Source organism: Mandrillus leucophaeus, unplaced genomic scaffold (genome assembly GCF_000951045.1).
Source record: "Mandrillus leucophaeus isolate KB7577 unplaced genomic scaffold, Mleu.le_1.0 Scaffold9, whole genome shotgun sequence".
NCBI lineage: Eukaryota > Metazoa > Chordata > Mammalia > Primates > Cercopithecidae > Mandrillus > Mandrillus leucophaeus.
The window spans coordinates 4,145,224-4,158,466 of record NW_012109807.1 but is presented as its reverse complement, the minus strand read 5'-3'; the positions used below and the strand labels follow the sequence as shown (position 1 = coordinate 4,158,466).

The window sequence follows — 13,243 nt, the reverse complement described above, 5'->3', positions numbered from 1 at the left end:
CGACCCCCGGGCGCCGGGGGACCGCGCGGGGCGAAACCCACCTCTTTTGTCACCGCCCTTTCTCTCCAACTGCCCTGCTTGATTTATTCATTTTTTGGCTTCTTTTAAATGATAACCCCTCCCCTCCTTCCTCTCCAGGATCCTGCTGGGATTTTTGAGCTGGTGGAAGTGGTTGGAAATGGCACCTATGGACAAGTCTATAAGGTTGGTGTGGGCGCCTTCTTTGTTTCCCGTGGCATGTGGAAACTTCTTGTTGGGGGACGAGGAGAGGGTGATAAACAGGCTGCTGACTGGAGGCCACGCCGCTTGGCCAAAGTTGGGAGAGGGGTTTCGCCTTGCAGTCCCTCTGTTTTTGCACACCGAGTTTATATTCAGACTGGCCTTAAAAGACCTCATTTCCTGGCTTTGAGATAAGGAAATAAGCTACACTCTTAGGCATGCACTTTACTTCAAAAAAATGGAAAAGCATTTTTAAAAAATAAGACAACCTGAATTTTCTCTTTTTTTCCCCCCAAATGTGGCCTCCTGAGTTTGTGTGTAAATTAAAATACAGTGGAGGCGGGTCTTGTCTCTGACGATCCTAAACCACTGCTTTGGCCATCGTGAAAATTGTCATCATGTTTCAGCCTCCACTCAGTGCTTGCCAGTTGCTCAAGGTGGGGAGTTTGGCGTTACCTGGGAATACTTTATAACTGTGGTTGTCATCCTTTCTATTGATGGATACGTATTTTGGGGAAGCAGGGAGGAGTGTGTGTTTGGGCAACAGGAGCAGGAAGAATTACAGTGTGGGGATTATAAAATCTGAATTCCAGGAATAACCTGTTTGACAGCTGTGTAATTGAAACAGAAATGACGGAGAGCGAAGAGAATATAGAGGATGCCCTGGTTTCACACCCACCCAGGTCTTTATCTTTTTTGAAAATTTTAACACCCACCCTCCACCCCAACGATAAATGAAACTAGCAAATCTGGAGACTGAGTCTGCGCTGAGTAGCTGACACCTGATGTGACTAACAGTGTTCATTTTATCCATTGTACAGTCTAGAGATTATGAAAGAGCTGTAGGGAATGGAGGCACAGGCCTTGAAAATTCAGAACGGAATGTTAAATTCTTCCTGTCCTGATTTGTTTCTCATTACTGAACGTTTTCTAAAAGTTTAATCTGCACTGGGGGAGTGTTCTGTTAGAGTCGGTACAAGGTTAGGGAAGCAGGGCTTTGTGGTTCACCATGAAGAATTGTCATTGTCTCATTAAAAATGGGTGGAGTTGGGGGGGGGAGTTGGAAGCTGACTGTAGACGTTTTCTTAGGCTAAATTAAGTGTGGATCTTATTGTCTGTCTCTTTTCTGCTTTGTGAGTAGAGTTTATCTATCACTTGAACGCCTCTCCTCAGCCCAAACTTCTAGCCTGGGCAGTGTACTTACTGGACTGTGGTCCGAACTTGGGTCAGTATTCTTAGGTGATCTCAAGTGTATTAGCTTGTGTTTTGTTGGTTAACTCTTGGGGCCGGGGCCAGATTTTTGAATTTGAAAGAGAGCCCTGTTAACTCAGCTTGCCGGGCTCAACTGAATTTGGAAGGCTTTGGAAAATTTTGGAGAAGATTGTGTTGCAACTCACTGAGTGATTGGTAACTGGCTAAAGGATACTCTCCCGGGTCTGTGGTTTGTTTAAGCATCAGTCAGTTTTTTTCTAACCCAGTTTTTTCTCGCCAAATCTAAGTGGTGATTGTAGTCTTCCAAGTGAATTAGCCAGAGCTTGTTTTTGACCTGGTTACACAGTAGTTGGATTGTTTGTCTTATTTGGTCAGCATGGATGTTAAGGGCAGAGAAGTAAGCCAGAAGGTAATATGGTCTTTAAACCTCAAGAAAAAGGAAAGAATGAAACCCCAGTTTGTCTTTATTGGTTTTAAGAGGTGGGAGCTGTTTATGGTAAGAGTTTAGTCAAGTTCATTGTTACTTCCCCTCATTGCCTTTTTAGTTCCATTCCCCCCAACCCTCCCAAGCTTTTGAACTAGGTTTGCTGAGCGCTATGTTTGACAAGTATTTGGGATACTGGCATGACACAGCTCTCTGACTACAAAGTCTGTGCAGTTGAGAATTTCTCTAATTATGCAAACCTAAGGAATAAAATCCATGCAAAAGTTGCCTACAGTCCAGAACAAAATAGTGCCTGAGATTTTGCTCATAAGCAGTTACATTTTTATATTATGGAAAACTTGAAACATAAAGACTAGAGAGCTCGGTTTATCAGCACATGACTAATCTTGTCTCATCTGTATTCTTCTTCTCCTTTATCTTAATGTAAACCCCAAATGCCATTTCAGTCATAAATACTTGAGAATATTTCTTTTTTACAAAATCACATTGTTGTTATCACACTTGGAAAAATGTCTTACATTTATGTTAACATTTTCCTGATTGTCTCATACATCAGGAAACTTTTTTTACTCTACATGTTTTTTTTTTTTACTATAACAAGAAGTTCTTTAATGTTTACAAGCAGGTACTGGGAACTTCAGTCTTAGAGGTGGTAAAAATAGCAGAGCATCTCTTTTTTCCTCTTTTTAAGTATTTAATTTCTAGAACCATTTACCATTATGCATAGGAGTTCATTTTGGATTTTTGTTGGTATGATTTGCTTGTGGTAGCTTTGGGATTAGATTATTAACACTCTAGAGTTTGTTTATTGCTGCTAAACATCCTTTAGGATGAATTTGAAAAATTTTTTGTTGCTGAATTGTTATTTATAAAAAGGTCTTTATTTTTAAACATAATTTTAGGTAAAAAAATCTGTAAGCTGAACAACTTGTGGTCCTAATTTATTTTAGTGTCATTTTCTATTTTTCATTAGCGCCGAGGTTGCTTATTTTGAGGCAGCTATATATACATGAAGTGAATGAGTGGAAAAGAGAGTTTTCCGAGATTTGATATGTCGTATGAAATAGCTTTTTTTGGGGCGAATGACTCCCCTGCAAAACTGTGCTAATGGTAGACCCCTCATTTATTGAAGAAAGGGAGGGGAGGGGTTTGTGTGTGGCAGTAGGGGCTGAGAGTGACCTTTGGGAATGGTAGAAAGGTTAGGGAGTAGTGGGAATTTCAAGGAGATGTTACTTGGACTTCAGGAGAGACATCCTTTTTAAGCAGTGAGGAGCCACTGAAAGATTTTGTTGGAATTGGGGATCCCTGAGAGTGGGGGACTTGATCCAGTTTTTTGGGGATAACTTCTAATTTTCTGTATCTCTGACAACAGTGGTAAATGGTCTGGTATAGTTGAACAGTACATAACTTCATCTTAAAAGAGGGAGGTGAAAAACAGGGTATATTCTGTTTAGAGAAATTATTTTCACCCTTAGGTTTTCGAGAGAAGGATACTCATAAACTTAAGATTATAAATTTTCTCTTCACAAGTTTACATTCAGAATACCATGTATTTATAAAAGAAGTGTCTGGTACGATCAGTGAGGACAATGATAGTGTGAAAAATTAAAACCAGAAGTAAATCAAGTTTGTTTCCATGTTATTTTGGATTTTATTGTTATTTTGTTTTGAGACAGAGGTTTGCTCTGTTGCCCAGCATGGAGTGCAGTGGCACCATCTCCACTCACTGTAACCTCCGCCTCCCGGGTTCAAGTGATTCTGCTGCCTCAGCCTCCTAAGTAGCTGGGATTACAGGTGCGTGCCATCACGCCTGGCTAATTTTTGTATATAGAGACGGGGTTTCACCATGTTGGCTGGGCTGGTTTTGAACTCCTGGCCTCAAGTGATCTGCGTGCCTCGGCCTCCCAAAATGCTGGGATTGTATACAGGCATGAGCCACTGCACCCGGCCTTATTGTTATTTTAAATATTTATTTGACCATTTTTGTGTTTTTCTTGGAGTAACTACTGTTATTTTGCATTTTGTGAGCGTATGATGGCTGGTGTTCCAAATGTCTTGAATAAAAGACTGCCAGCCGGGCGCAGTGGTTCACGCTTGTAATCCCAGCACTTTGAGAGGCCCAGGTGGGTGGATCACCTGAGGTCAGGAGTTCGAGACCAGCCTGGCCAACATGGTGAAACCCCGTCTCTACTAAAAATACTGAAAAATTAGCTGGGTGTAGTGTCGGGTGCCTGTAATCCCAGCTACTCAGGAGGCTGAGACAGGAGAATCACTTGAACCTGGGAGGCAGAGGTTGCAGTGAGCTGAGATTTTGCCATTGCACTCCAGCCTAGGCAACAAGAGTGAAACTCCGTCTCAAGAAAAAAAAAAAGAAAAAGAAGATGGCCAGTCTGAGGACAATTCTGAGTCTTAGAAGGACTGACAGAGGGGAAATCCAGTAACCATAACGTGGAAGTCAGGGAGTTTAGAATCCAGCAGGTGAAATGTCTGAAATCAAGGTTCACTCAAAGGAGGGACCATAGACTTTATGGTCTGACCCTTTCTGACCTTGTCTTTGGAGGAAGGGTATAATGCGGACCTTGGAGGTTGAGGACGAGGGTACCCTAGGCCCAAAGACCTTGATGGTAAAGGGAGCTAATGCTAAGAGTTTGCTCATTCCACACCCATTTGACACTGTGCTAATGGTAGACCCCTCATCTGTTGAAGAAAGGGAGGGGAGGGGTGTTTGTGTGTGGCAGTAAGGCTAAGAGTGACCTTTGGGAATGCTAGAAAGGTTAGGGAGTAGTGGGAATTTCAAGGAGATATTATTTGGACTTGAGGGGAGACATCTTTAAGGGTTGAGGAGCCACTGAAAGATTTTGTTGGAATTGGGGATCCCTGAGAGTAGGCGACTTGATCCAGATGTGTGTTGGAAAGGAGCTGGTAAGATGGTTGGCCTTGGGCAGTGGTCCAGTGACAGGAGGTGAAGGCCGAGGCAGGATAGTGGCTGTGGTGGTAGAGAGGAGGAGCAGTTGGGGTGGATACTTGGGCATTACTCTTTGCTAGATTTCACTTGTTGAATTCACTCGTTCTCTGCAGGCTTTGGTATGTCCCTTTAAGTGGGTACACTGTTTGCCCACGGTATTAGGAGGAGACTTGGGATTCCCAGCACTTTGGGAGGCCGAGGTGGGTGGATCACCTGAGGTCAGGAGTTGGAGACCAACCTAGCCAACATGGCAAAACCCCATCTCTACTAAAAAAATAAAAAAATTAGCTGGGTGTGGTGGTGTATGCCTGTAATCCCAGCTACTTGGGAGACTGAGGCAGGAGAATCACTTGAACCTAGGAGGTGGAGGTTGCAGTGAATTGAGATCATGGCATTGCAATCCAGCCTGGGCAACAGAATGAGACTCTCTCAAGAAAAAAAAAAAAAAAAAAAAAAAAGGGGGTGGGGAGTTAAAGTGCTAAAATTGCTTTTGATTGCTCAGTGGTAAAGAACCATATAGATTGTCTGGCTTATAAAAATCATTAGGGGCCAGGCGCAGTGGCTCACACCTGTAATCGCAGCATTTTGGGAAGCCGAGGTGGGTGGATTATAAAGTCAGGAGTTCAAGACCAGCCTGCCAATATGGTGAAACCCCATCTCTACTAAAAATACAAAAATTAGCCGGGCGTGGTAGTGCGTGCCTCTAGTCCCAGCTACTCCAGAGGCTGAGGCAGAAGAATCGCTTGAATTTCCCCAAGAGGTGGAGGTTGAAGTGAGCCGAGATCGCGCCACTGCACTCCAGCCTCGGAGACAGAGCCAGTCTCCTCTTAAAAAAAAAAAAAAAAAAAAAATTAACATTTTGGAGCAAGTACTTAAACTTTTGTGAGGGATTCTCTAAGTATTATCTTTTAAGTGTAGCAAGCCTGGTTCTTAATTGGAGGTAAGGTCACCCAATGGGGCAAAATGAATTTTGTAGAACTAGATGTTTTCATTAGGAGGAGGTTGTGTCAGCTGATCTGCCACTGAGAGACATGTTCAGGCTTGTTCTGAAACACAGATTTCCTTCATGCTGGAAGATTCTGGACTTGGGCAAGGTGGGAGGAAGCCAGCCCTGTTGAGCAAGCCCTGTGTGGCTCTCTTCGAGTTTCAATCCCAAACTTTCAAAAACTGTTTCACTAACTCAGAAATATCAAAAGCTCTACAGAAAATCCAACCACCAAACAAAACCCTGCTGCTGATGGGTTTTTAACTCCTTACTGCTTGAAACTTGGTGATAAGTGTACAGTCATTTGCCTAGCTGCAAACAAGTATTTTGCCTTTTTCCTTAACCAATATTTTTTATATATATATATACACACACACACACATACATACATACACACACACACACACACGTGCACACACACACACACAATTTTTTTTTTTTTTTTTTTTTGAGACAGTGTCTGGCTCTGTCGCCCAGACTGGAGTGCAGTGGTGCGATCTCAGCCCACTGCAACCTCCCCCTCCCAGGTTGAAGCGATTCTCCTGAGTAGCTGGGACTCCAGGTGCGTGCCACCACCACGCCTGGCTAATTTTTGTATTTTTAGTAGAGATGGGGTTTCACCATATTGGCCAGGCTGGTCTCGAACTTGAGTCAGGATAAAGTTTTGTTTTTTTTTTTTTTTGAGACGGGGTCTTGCTCTGTCGCGCGGGCTGGAGTGCAGTGGCCGGATCTCAGCTCACTGCAAGCTCTGCCTCCCGGGTTTACGCCATTCTCCTGCCTCAGCCTCCAGGTGCCCGTCACCTCGCCCGTCTAGTTTTTTGTATTTTTAGTAGAGACGGGGTTTCACCGTCTTAGCCAGGATGGTCTCGATCTCCTGACCTCGTGATCCGCCCATCTCGGCCTCCCAAAGTGCTGGGATTACAGGCTTGAGCCACCGCGCCTGGCCAGGATGAAGTTTTTAGACACACGGAAAGATGACTAGGAAGAAAATGGAGAAGGCCAAGGTAATCTTATATTTATTACTAGTGACCATTGTGGCAGCAATGGTTCTTAGTTTTATAATGTTATATCACTGCTCACCAAACAGAATTTGTTCTTTTGTTATGGAGCTCGTTCAGTAATAAGAGTTGGTGAGTATTACTCAGAAGAGAAGCTGCCTCTTGGGTTGAGTAATTAATAAAGTGATTCATTGGGAGGTAGTTTTTTTCTGTAAGAATCTCTAAGGAAAGATGACAATGCTAAGTTTTAGAACATCCCAAGTTTTAAAAACTGGACTCTGAGAAACTTTGATGTCTAGATAGCATTAGGTATAACTATAAACTGGGGAGACAAAAGTGAAAAACGATTAACCATATAAGGGTGGTTTCATGCAGATACTGTGGATGTGTGCTGGGCCCTGTTCTGAGAGTTAGATACACAGTGGTAAATGAAGCAGATGAGATACATCTACCCTTATGGAACTCAAGAAATACAGGGGGATGGACACAAAATGCCAGATGTGGAATGTCAGTCATACATTCTGTGTTGTCTGCATCTCCCTGGGTCCCCAACCCTGCACACTTGTGTTCAGACACAATGAATGCTCCAACACGTGGAGACGGCACATACTGCAATGTGTTCATTTTAAGTGGCTCAACCTCAGCAGGGCTTCTCTGTGCTTTACAGTAAAAACAAATGACTAGAAAAGTGAAATGAAAAGTTAGACATATAGAATGTCAGTCTACTTTTTTAACTTGTAGAATCAAAAGACATTTTTACTCTGTCAAATTGCTGTAAAAGTTTTTGTTTTTTTTTTTAAAAAGCATAAGAAACTCAGGTGATACGAAAGTTTGTATATACTTTTAATTTCAGAAATGAACTTGCCGTGGTCAGCAGACCAAACTTTGAGGAACACTGAACTGGCAGGATTGAATTTGTAGCAGGGCTGTTAGTGAGCTCTGGGTGGTTGGTGTGTTAGTGAGCTGGAGAATTGAGGACTGTTGTTTGTGCCCAGCAGGTGGTTTTCCAACCCTTTGAACATTGGGGAGCTAGAGCAGGTGCTGCTTACAGCTTTGTGCTTAAGTGCCAAAATGTCTTTGGCCCCTGTGCTTTGGAACTGTCTCAGATATGGCTAAATATGAACAAGTTATCCTATTAAATTTGAATAAATGAAAGAAAAACACCGCTTTTACATTATAACTTTAAAAAATTCTTTATGTGATAAATAGGGCCTTAACTTACCAGTTATGAATCCGTAGTTATTAATCACATGATAGTAAAGTGCTTATACCTAAAGTCGGAGTCATCCTGTTCGCCAGAAGCATCTGTTTTCAGTGCTTTTAGCTGCTACATCTGAAATTTATTGCTGTATTTCTACATTATGTACTTATATGGCTATTTCTTCTTTTATCAGTTTTATACATTTATTGACTTCCTCTAGCAGTAGTTGTACTTATTGAACTACTTAGTTCAATAGTAGTTGAATATTTAACTCCTATATTTGCCGCCTCCCTTAAGTGGGCGTGCCGTAATTTTGGGCTAAAGTGATAGTTGTTTCTTTTATCATGACTATGTAAATACCATTTATATGTGAGCTAAACAGTCTCATATGATTACATTTCCTTTTTAAACAACACCCCTGCCCCCACATCGCTTTTAGTTTTTCCTTGGCTTAGTTTTCTTTGTACCTATCATCGCCTTCCCCCTCAGATACCCTAAAAGGTATAACAAATGCCTAGCAAAGTTTAGTCTTTATCACATTTTCCAAATGCTTAATTTAACACCACACATCAGATAATTTATTGTTGCAGATAACCTTGTTGATTTCAATTTTTTCTCCCTGGAGTTTTCCTCGTAGCTGCGCAGGTATGGTTGCCCCTGGGCCTGGCATGTAGCTATTGTCCTGGAACGTCTGTGTCCTGGGTACTGCAGTCTTCCTTTTTGGTTTACTATCTTATTTTCCTGAAGCACATCCTCTAGTAGTTTTAAAAGAAAGGGTGTATGGGTATTAAGGTTTTAAGTCCTTGTATGACTGAAAATCCCTTTTTCTTGTCACTGCCTCATCTGCTCTTGTGTGGAACATAACTGCTTTCGATTTCTTTAGGGACTAAATCTCTGGTTTCCTGTGGGTATGGAGTGATGTGAGACAGTTACCAGACTGTGTAAGGCAGAGAAAGGGGACCTGGGGCTTTCAGCCACTAAATATGCAAACTTTGATCAGTTCTGATTTTGGCCTTGCACCTCACTTGGTATTGATTTATTCCAAATGATGACCTTCTCAGGGTTTTGTAGGTCCAACTGTCTCACTTCTTTTTGGTATCCTTAGTAGGCACTTAGGTTGTAATTTTTACTTCTTGGTGAGTTACTCCTCCATCCACTTTTTATTTTATCTGTCTTTTTTTTGTGTGTGTGTGTGGTTTTTTTTTTTTTTTTGAGACAGAGTCTCACTGTTGCCTAGGCTGGAGTGCAGTGGCGCCCTCTTGGCTTACCGCAGCCTCTGCCTTGTGGGTTCAAGCGATTCTCCTGCCTCAGCCTCCCAAGTAGCTGGGACTGCAGGTGCGGACCACCATGTTCGGCTAATATTTGTACATTTAGTAGAAACGGGGTTTGACTTTGTTGGCCAGGATGTTCTCGAATTCCTGACCTCAGGTGATCCCCCTGCCTGGGCATCCCATAGTGCTGGGATTACAGGCATGAGCGACTGCCCCTGGTCTGCCTGTCTGTCTGTCTGTGTCTTTTGGAGTACAGTGGTGTGATCACAGCTCACCGCAGCCTCGATCTCCTGGGCTCAAGTGAACTTCCCACATCAGCCTCTTGAATAGCTGGGACTACAGGTGTGCACCACCATGTCCAGCGAATTTTTTAAATGTTTAGTAGAGCTGGTATTTGAGCATCTTGCCCAGGTTACTGGACTCAGGTGGTCTGCCTACCTCGGCCTCTCACCATCCACTTTTTAACTGTCAAAATCTGACAGAAATGATCTCTACTACCTGTCTTCCCCTTTATCTCTTTATTCTTTTGTTTACTTTAAAATCATTTTTATGGGAATTAATTCTTAATAACTCATGTGACCAGTCCACCATGTTTGACCAAAAGTTGTGTCTTTGATTTTGGACTTAGGGTTTGGCTCAGGTGTTTGTTTCTTTTCTTCCAGAACAATAACAATACCAGCAAAACAATAACAATGACAAAAAATAAAAAATGAAAACAAGGGTAAGCAGCGCATAACCTCTGTGACCTTACTGTATGACCTCTGTCAGAGATACTTAATTTGGGAGGTGCAAGCCGAGGGAGATGAGGATGAGGAAGAAGGAAAGTGAGGCAAGATGCCAAACAGTGCCATGAGATGTATTAATTACCGTGCTGGCTGCTGCTTTGAACAAATCTTTGAGAGATAGAGGAGTGTGTTCAGCAGTATTTTTTTTTAAAGCAGCTTTATTGAGGTATATATTCTGTACTATGAAATTAACCCAATTCAAGCTTACATTTCAGTGATATTTAGTAAATTTACTGAGTGGCACAACCATCACCACAAATCAATATTGGAACCCTTTGATCATGCCAATAAGATTCCTCCTACTGATTTACAGTTAATCCCCATTCCAACCCAGAGCCCCAGGCAACCACTAATCTGTCAGTATTAATTTGCCTTTTTGGAATATTTCATATAAATGGAATCCTACAATGTGTGGTCTTCTGTGTTTAATGTTTTTGAGGTTCGACCATGTAGCCGTGTGGTTCTTTGTTCCTTTTTATTGCTGAATTTTAGGCTATGGTTGTACCACATTTGTTACCTGTTCACCAGTTGATAGGCATGATGTTGATGGAACTGCACCTTAAGTCATCCACAGAAAGGAGGGGGAATTTATCTTTTTGGGTTTTCTTATTTCTCTTTAGTGTAACCAAACACTTGGTTCTGATGACCCTGGGTAACTGTCTGGATGAGAGAAAAGCAGTTGGAAGTTTTGCATCCCTGAATCCTTTATCTTCCCCACTCTTATTATTTGTCATTACTGTGAGTTTATTTATTTATTTTTTGAGATGGAGCCTCACCCTGTCACCCAGGCTGGAGTGCAGTGGCACAGTCTCGGCTCATTGCAGCTTCCACCTCCTGGGTTCAAGTGATTCTCCTGCTTCAGCCTCCCAAGTAGCTGAGATTACAGGTGTGAGACACCACGCCCAGCTAATTTTTGCATTTTTAGTAGAGATGGGGTTTCGCCATGTTGGCAGGGCTAGTCTCGAACTCCTTACCGCAGGTGATCCGCCCATCTCGGCCTCCCAAAGTGCTGGGATTACAGGCGTGAGCCACTGCGCCTCGCCTTAAGTCATTTTAAAAAATGTGAATACAGTTTCTTTGTTATCACTATGAAGACAAACTGTTCACTATCAGCAGGGTCACTGGTATTAGGAACGAGGCCAAACGAGTTTTTCCTTCTATTTTTGGGGGGAATTCCCTTGTATAATAGCCAGCTGTTTACCATGTGATGCTAGACTGCAGTTTTCCTTTATTTCAAGCAGAAGCTATTGACTTGCCTGGATTTTAAAAAAACAAAGCAAAAAGTGTTTTGGGGGAATAAGTTTGCTCATTTGTTTCAAGTGTGTTTTTCAGAGTATTTTTCTTATATTTTATTCTTAAGTTTTTTTGTGATACCTTTTGTTAGGGTCTTACTACATTCAGATTACATAAAATTAAATTAAATAATAGTTTAGTTTTTGAAAATTCTTATACTGGAGAGCTTTCATTCTTAGCTGCTATGACAGTGACAGAATGCTGTTGACTACCAAAGCCCTTCCCCCCATGAGTTTTTCTGAGACTCTTTATGTAATCAGTGTGTAGTTTTATGACTATTCAATTTTGAGAGGTATGTCAAAGACTGACTATTATCTGAGTTAGGGCTGTGCATCAAGGTACTTAATAATTTGTTGGAGATCCCGGGTTAGACACTGAATATTGTCTAAGGTTGAGTGTGTACATTTAAGTGACAAAATTCGTTGGGTGTGTTCATTCACGTGCTAGGGCATGGACTCACATTCTAGGGCCATTCCAGTTTGAAGTTGGCATATCAGAGCATCTTAGTTCTCTATATGTACACGTTTTCTCATATGTTCTTGTTCCCCACCTTGATTCCCAGAAAAATCTGACAGGTGTTCAGCTCTTTACTCTTCAGTGATTTCAAGGCTTGGTTTCTGTTTCTTGTTTCATTGTCTACAGATATTTTGAGCCTACTCTGCTAGTCAAGATTTCCTTTATTTATTTATCTAGTACTTAATGTGTTTATAGTGTGTGCCAGGCACCATGCGAGGCTTGCTCACTGGTGACAATGGACAAGAAAGGCAGTCAGCTCATGCCCTTGTGTAGCGTATAGCCTAATGTGTAAGGCAGAAAATGAACACACAGTTAAAGAGGATGATATTGCAGATGGGGAACAGCAGGGGCCTATGGGAATGTGTGACATGATAGCTAAGTCAGAGCTGATAAAACAGATATGGTGGTATGCACAGTGAAGCTTTATGATTTCAATTCAGATGCGCTAGATGAGGCATAGATGTATGTGGAGCAGTGAACAGTCTGCTAGGAGTTAAAACAAGCCACTGAGCTGATGATTCATCATCTTGGTTAGTACTACTTTGAATAAAGATAGGAGGGGTGTGTTCCATTGATTATGGTAATTGACTGCCTCCATTCAGTTTGCCTTGAGCCAGCTGTCTCTCAGGAAGCCTTGCCTCCTACATCTGCACTGTTTGGTGTTCCTTGCTTTTGAGTCTCCTGTATCAGTTAGGAGTTAGCATCCTGAACATTCTCATGTGGGTGAAGGAGGGGCCTTCGTCAGGCCTCAGATTGTCTTATGAGCAGTATCTGGAATAATATCTGGTAAATGGCTGGCCTGAAGTAGGCCACATTCTGCCCTTCATTACACACAGGGAGACTGCTTTGTTTAGCTGCTGGTCCCCACGATGTTAGGGCTGAAAGGGACCTCTGTAAAATGGGAACAATGGTGTACAGGTTTGTGATATTCACATAGTTTTTAATAAGTTTCTGTAGTTCCGGTTATATAACAAAATAATTAAAAGATAAAGTTTTTTTGCTTTTTTTTTGGAGACGGAGTCTCACTCTGTCGCTCAGGCTGGAGTGCAGTGGCGCCACCTTGGCTCACTGCAACCTCTGCCTCCAGGGTTCAGACGATTCTCCTGCCTCAGCCTCTCATGTAGCTGGGATTACAGGCATGCAGCACCATGCCTGGCTAAGTTTTGTAATTTTAGTAGAGATGGGTTTTCACCGTGTTGACCAGGCTGGTCTCCACATCCTGACCTCAAGTGGTCCATCTGCCTCAGCCTCCCAAAGTGTTGGGAATATAGGCGTGAGCCATTGGGCCTGGCTTTGCTCTTTGATAATATGGACAAAAGAGAATTTTCTTTTTCTAATCCTATTAGGTAAGAC

At 42.3% G+C, this 13,243-nt stretch overlaps 1 protein-coding gene across 4 annotated transcripts in view; it reads left to right on the top strand.

The window, feature by feature from the left end:
* The first annotated feature begins 123 nt into the window (after nucleotides 1-123).
* Nucleotides 124-13,243, top strand: part of MAP4K4 (mitogen-activated protein kinase kinase kinase kinase 4) — a 197,958-nt gene continuing 184,838 nt past the window's right edge. For all 4 annotated transcript variants that reach the window (XM_011969587.1, XM_011969586.1, XM_011969588.1 and 1 more), the window contains exon 1: nucleotides 124-204. The gene's annotated coding sequence lies outside the window, so the exon portion shown is untranslated. The remainder of the gene's footprint in view (nucleotides 205-13,243) is intronic.